Source organism: Mchenga conophoros, linkage group LG16 (assembly GCF_057382185.1).
Source record: "Mchenga conophoros isolate Kocher_MC1m ecotype Shallow Benthic linkage group LG16, M_conophoros_male_GT1.1, whole genome shotgun sequence".
Lineage (NCBI taxonomy): Eukaryota > Metazoa > Chordata > Actinopteri > Cichliformes > Cichlidae > Mchenga > Mchenga conophoros.
Window position 1 is genome coordinate 13,476,322 of NC_140541.1, and position 6,952 is coordinate 13,483,273.

Sequence of the window (6,952 nt, forward strand, 5' to 3'; positions counted from 1 at the left end):
CTTAAAGCATCTTTTTTTTCATGACCAAAGCAGAAAATAATATGGCCATGGTGTTTACACATGCTACAAATGCTACAAAAACATAACCAATTTAAAAAAATTTAAAAATCTAACTCAATGCAAACTGGTCACTTAAATCTGTTTTGATTAAGCTGTAAACACAAATCACAAACGAGCTAATTCCACGTAGAATTCATTCATTTGAAAAATGAATGAATGAATTACTCTTTCACACAGGGCCAGGTAAGTCTGAGCAGTTTTTCTCCATTGATAAATGAGATTATTATTTAAAATCTACAATTTGTATTAGGTTAGGTTAGATAAGGGTTACTTAGGTTACCCTTATCTAACAATAAAATCTGTCTAATGATCTGAAAGATAAAAGTGTGACAGTGGTGGCAAGATGGAGCAGATTAGAAAAGAATATGTAAGAGGGACCGCTCAGGTTAAGCAAGTTGGAGACAAAGTTAGAGAAGTGAGGCTGAGTTGGTTTGGATATGTGACGAGGAGGAGAGGGGGGATATATTGGACTGAAGGTAGAGTTGCCAATCAAGAGGAAAGGATTCGTGGATACAGAGGCTTCTGTGACAGAAGAAGATGTTAGAGAGAGGGACAGAGATAGGATGATATGGAGGCAGATGATCTGCTGAAGGAGGTGTAAAAGAAGAAGCGTCCATCAGCTTGATTCCCAGTGGCTCAGAGATACTGGAAATGAAAAACCGAAGTAAGTTTATTAAAAAAAATGAAGGTTATGCATGTTGTTCACTGCTAAGTGTTCTCAGACGAGAGTTAACACTGGAGTGACATTTGGCCAGGATGCTGACGTCTTTTCGACCTTTAATACACATACAGTAGTACTAATGCTGAGCAATGATGTGTTGATCATAGTGATGATGTGTTGGTGCTGCGTTTTCAAGCTTACTGTTGTTATTAAGAACATGCTGTCACCAACATAAAACAAAAGATCAGGTCAAACGGTGTTACCTGACCTTCTGAGGAACTTCAATTTGGAAACGATCAGCAGTTCCTGGAAATTTTGTCCCTGAGGACGTGTTGAGTAATTACTCCATTATACCCTCTCCACACATGTCAGACACATTTCTGGAACAGAGGTAGTTTTATTTCTCAGAGGTCTGTATAACTGTCAACTACTTCCACATGTACATCAAATACAACAGACCCAGATTGGTAAAAGATGGAGTGATGGAGAGGCAGACGCAGGAGGACAATTAAGCTTTGTTTCTGGTTTATTCACCCTGTTTTTCTTACGACTGTGCTAACTGACTTCCATGACTTCACTTTTTGGCAAAATTTATGTCAAAATACAGCTAGTGGTGGTCAGGGTGTTCCTCTTTCTGGTGGTCTATGACACACAGCCACTTATGCATGAATACTCATACACAAGTTAGTCCACAGACAGGCAGTAGGTTGGACACAAGGAAGAACAGCAAATTGCCAGAAAGCCTGACTGTGACTATTAACAGAATAGTCTGCCACCGACAAAGGTAAAGAGGGGAGTCCTTAGAGTGGTGGAAGTGATTAACTGGTTCGACTCAAACAGCAAAAAAATGAAGGGAACCAGAAAAAACAGTGATTTTGGCAGTTAGGAAGGTTCTAACTGAGTGAAGTTCCAGAAGTATCTGCATAGCAGCCATAAAAAGAGCAAACATGCTTCAGTGTTTCCTTTACCATTTCTTTAAACAGCATATACCACAGGTGTCAAAGATATGGTCGATGTATTTTCATACATTTTACAGATTATTCTGCTAATAAAGACCTCCACAATGGCCATGCATACTACAGGACAGTAATTAAGTAATAGATTTCTCTGAATTAACAGAAAGGTTCTGTTTTATAATGACAGGGCAGTCTAGACAATGAGCTACTACACTTTTTCTGTAATTTTATTTCTTAAAATGTAAGCTCCGAAAGTTGTGCTTTCCTTTACTACAGCAGCATGTGGAAAAATTTAAGAGATACTGTTGAACTTGCACTTCTTTTTCTTATATTAAGCTATCTCCAGGATTAAATGTGTAGTTAAACCTCCACCGATCAACAAGGGAGGAGCAATGGACCTTAGTACCCAGATTCTCTGGATACTTAGGTTATCTTAGGTTAGGTTTTCCCACACGATCGCAGACTTTAGAGGGAAAACCAGCACACCGCAGACCACGGCCTCTCTGTGTGAGGATCTAAACGTATTCTACGCTAGATTCGACACAGCGAACACCATGAGACCGGACAGTGTGCGCACCGCGGATGACGTCAGTGCGCACACTGTGTCTGAGGAGGATGTGCGGAAGTGCTTCAGGAAGGTGAATGCACGCAAAGCTACTGGTCCGGACGGGATTCCCGGCCGCGTCCTCAGGTCATGCGCGGCTCAGCTGGCTGGAGTGTTCACGCACATCTTCAACCTTTCCCTCTCTCTGTCTGTAGTCCCAGCCTGCTTCAAAATGGCCACCATCGTCCCTGTACCCAAATCCTCCACCATCTCCTCATGGAACGACTGGCGACCTGTAGCCCTGACCCCCATCGTAAGCAAATGCTTCGAGAAGCTGGTCAGGGACTTCATCTGCTCTGCACTACCCGACTCACTGGACCCTCTACAGTTCGCACACCGCCACAACAGGTCCACTGATGATGCCATAGCCCTGACACTACACACTGCCCTGTCACACCTGGAGAAGAGAGACACGTATGTGAGGATGCTGTTTGTAGATTACAGCTCAGCATTCAATACCATCGTTCCCTCGAAGCTGGACAGGAAACTGCAGGATCTAGGACTGAGCAGCTCCCTCTGCAGCTGGATCCTTAGCTTCCTGTCTGACAGATGCCAAGTGGTCAGACTGGGCAGCATCACCTCATCCCCCATCACACTGAACACTGGTGCTCCACAGGGGTGTGTACTGAGCCCTCTCCTGTACTCACTCTACACCTACGACTGCACAGCCACTAACAGCTCCAACATCATTGTGAAGTTTGCGGACGACACTACAGTGGTGGGTCTTATCACCAACGGTGATGAGACGGCTTACAGGGAGGAGGTCAGCGCCCTGACCCACTGGTGTCAAGACAACCATCTCACCCTCAACGTCGCAAAGACAAAGGAGTTGATAGTGGACTTCCGGAGGTGCAGAGAAGTACACACCCCCATCACCATCAACGGCGCTGCTGTGGAGAGAGTGAGCAGCTTCCGGTTCCTTGGCGTACACCTGGCTGAGGATCTTACGTGGTCAGTACACACAAACAAAACAGTGAAGAAGGCGCAGCAGCGCCTCTTCTTTCTCAGGAGACTGAAAAGATTCGGCATGAGCCCCCGCATCCTCAGGACCTTCTATCACTGTGCCATTGAGAGCATCCTCACTGGATGCATCACCACCTGGTATGGCAACAGCACCGCCTACAACTGCAAAGCTCTCCAGCGAGTAGTGCGGTGCTCTGAATGGATAATTGGAGGTGAGCTTCCCTCCCTCCAAGACATCTACAGGAAGTGGTGCCTGAGGAAAGCGGGGAGGATCATCAAGGACTCCAGTCACCCCAGCCATAAACTGTTCAGACTACTTCCATCAGGAAGGAGGTTCTGCAGCATCCGGTCCCGTACCAGCAGACTGAGAGACAGCTTCTTCCACCAGGCCATCAGACTGCTGAACACGTCATAGACACCTCAGCTTCACTACTGGAACTTTAACATTATGCACTCCATACTGTACAGTAATGCCACTGTTTTGCACATATTCAACTCTGTATATTTTTTTATATATTTTATTTATTGTTTACTCTATTTAACTTGTAAAATATGTATACACACACACACACACACACACGTAGAAAAATATTTAGTATACACATCCAGAAATGCATATACTATTATATATTGTACATATATTTATTAGTTTCAGATGTAGCCATTCTTGTATTTTGCTTGTTTACATTATTGTATTTTGCACAACTCTGTTGCTTGTGAAGCTCGCACACAAGAATTTCACTCACATGTGCTGTACCAATGTACCTGCACATGTGATGTGACAATAAAAGTGATTTGATTTGATTTGATTTGATTTGATTTATCTTCTCCTCAGTCTGTATGAACTCTCACATCTTTCACTGACCTCGTGGCATTCACCATCTACATCAACAAAGTGATTAGGAAAACTTCACTGCTTCATCATCTGTATCAAACATTTAGAATGAACAGATGTGTGTGAAGCCAGGACCAACTGATCAGTGACTTTGAAAGAGAGTGGAGTCATTTTTATTTACGTAGAATATTTATAAGTGCTTTCCAAGTGTCCTGGGGGGTGATTGGCAGAACCTCTCAAGCCCCAAGGGTCTTTCTGAGGTTCCTGCTCGAAAATGACGTCTAAAATGAAATGCATTTCTCTGGAATTTTAAACTCTGTGTAAACAATCTTGGTTTTAAAATAAAGCTAACACTTGTGAGATTTTATCAGAGGTGTAATATTACAACAGATGTTACTGTGTCAAAGTAACTGAGGCTGGATTTTATCGGATAAAACCACTTTGAAAATATGCTTCAGAAAACAATAGGCTCCAGAAAACCAAGAGTCAGCAAATGGACAATATGCATGCAAAGATTGATGCTGCTGAAGTGAAACAGAAATGTTACAGTGGGTTTTATAAACTCATAGTCAGGTATTTTGCCATTGAGCACATTCTGGCACCATCTGTCAGTTCAAATTTCATAGGTATTGAAAAGCAGAAATGATTTAACTTTATTTACATGCCTAAAAATGCTTGTATTTTGAATATTTTTGGAGGAATTACCCAGACACGCACACATCGGCCCTTTTTACGCAAAGTTCCCTTTGTGTAATGGCAATTTGGAAATAGGCCTTTTCCCTTTAAAAAATGAAGGGCTGTAACTTCGGCTTCTATTAGCCGATTTGGAATATTTAACCCCTCTTTTTAATCATTTGAGCCCACAGAATCATAATAAAATCACCATGTTTACATCAGTTCCACCAATAAGAACTTGCAAGGTGACAAACACACCCAAAATTTATGACACTTGCCCTCGTCTAATCAAATGTCTGTAACTGGGCCGATAATTTTTGATGGGTGTGTTCAAGTTAATCTGGAGTTAATCTGAGTGAGAGACTAGCTCTCCACTCCATTACATATTCCATATGCATGGAGTGTGACACCCCCCCCCTTGGTTGTAGCGTGCGGATACTTCTTTAAGACACTCTGGCTAGCTTGGCCACGCCCCAAAGCTTATGTATAAATCAGCTGTGCAGATGTGAAACTGGTGACAATTTGATCATAACGCGTCTCCGAGTGGCCTGAAGCTGGAGCGAGAGGCTCTTACTCAGAGAACCAATGTTACAGTGTAATCGTACATTCTCTATCAGATCAAGACTATCTCTCCACTCCGTTACATATTCCATATGTACGGGGTAACTCTTTAAGACACCCCCGCAAGGAGACAGTGCAACCGAAACCCTAGAGTGAAAGTGTACCGACAAACTATATACAAATGCAAATATATACACGCCACCGCTGTCAAGGCCCCGCCAAATGCAAAGGTGGGCAGAGGCATCAGTCTGCCACACGCAAGACTGACGTGAACGAGTCCCACAAGACACAAGGACTGCAATTAAGCAGCTGCTCATTGTAGCCTGCAAAATGCTAGGCCGACTGAGGAGACAAAGGTTACTGCTGACGGGCACCCAGCACCTGCTCCCCGAAAGAGGGGCTGGCTGCCACGTTCAAGTGGTAAAACCTAGTAAAGGCAGTAGCCAAGGACCATGTTGCCGCCGCACAAATGGCAGAGAGGGAGGGCCCCTTCACAAGGCCAGAGAACTGGCTACCCCATGGATTGAATGGGCCCACACTCCCGAGGGGAGGGGAACTCCTGCAGAGGCATAAGCCTGCTGGATTGCCTCTACCACCCAGTGGGACAACCAGGATTTGGACTTGCTCAGGATCCTGGCATGGAAGGCAATGAACAGCTAATCCGTTGTCCGAATTGGCCGGGTACGCCTGACATACCGCGGCAAAGATCGGATAGGCCACCAGATGCTAAGCTGACTCTCAGTTCAAGCCCTCAGTGGGAGATTACTGCAGCTCGCCCTACTGGGAGAGGTGGAAGTCGGACAGGGTTTACGGCAAGAAGGCAGGGTTGTCACATTTGCATTTTCCAAATGTTTTCATAGACATTTGCATTTTCCATGCAAATGTCTATGAAAACATTTTTTACCAGACCATGACAAGTCTTAGTCTCGGAGGCAGCTGGTTTGGTCACACAAAAAACAGTCTCAGAGAGGACTGACGTATCTTTGGATTCTGCGGCTGAAAAGCACAATGGGTTCTAGAATAAGGTTCAGAACATGCAGCCTTAAAGTCCTCAGCTATCCCCCGCCAGAAGCAGTCTTTGACACAGAGGAATCAACAGGATAATAGGCACAGCCTCCACACACTCGCAAAGCGCCTAAGCAGGCCTCGTGACATCTCCTGTGTCACGGTCCTGGGTCTGGTGATCTAGTGCTCAGGTTTTTGAGTTAAGTTATAGCTTCTGAATTATGGCTTTCTGTTTGTATTGTAATTATAGTTCACAGTTCTGTTACGGTGCCTTCCCTGTGCTTTTGTATCTCATGTTTCTGTTATGTTTTCATATCTGCTATTCCTGGTCTCGTCTGTGTGTGTCTTCTCATTACTTCCTGTTTTACTTTGACAGTCTGTGCCCTATGTTAATGTTTCTAGTTTTGCGTCTCACTGGTCCCGTCTGTTAATTAGTGTCAGCTGTGTTCCCCGTCCGGTCCTCATTCCCTCGTTTTCCTCTTCTATTTATTGTCTGTGTTTTCATCTGTTTGGCGTCTCCTCGTGTCCAGAGTATTCTTAGTTTCTAGGTATCTGTTCCCCAGTTTAGGTTTTAATTCAGCATTTGAAGTTTGTTTTGTCACGTTTGTTGTAATAATGGATTGCATTTATAT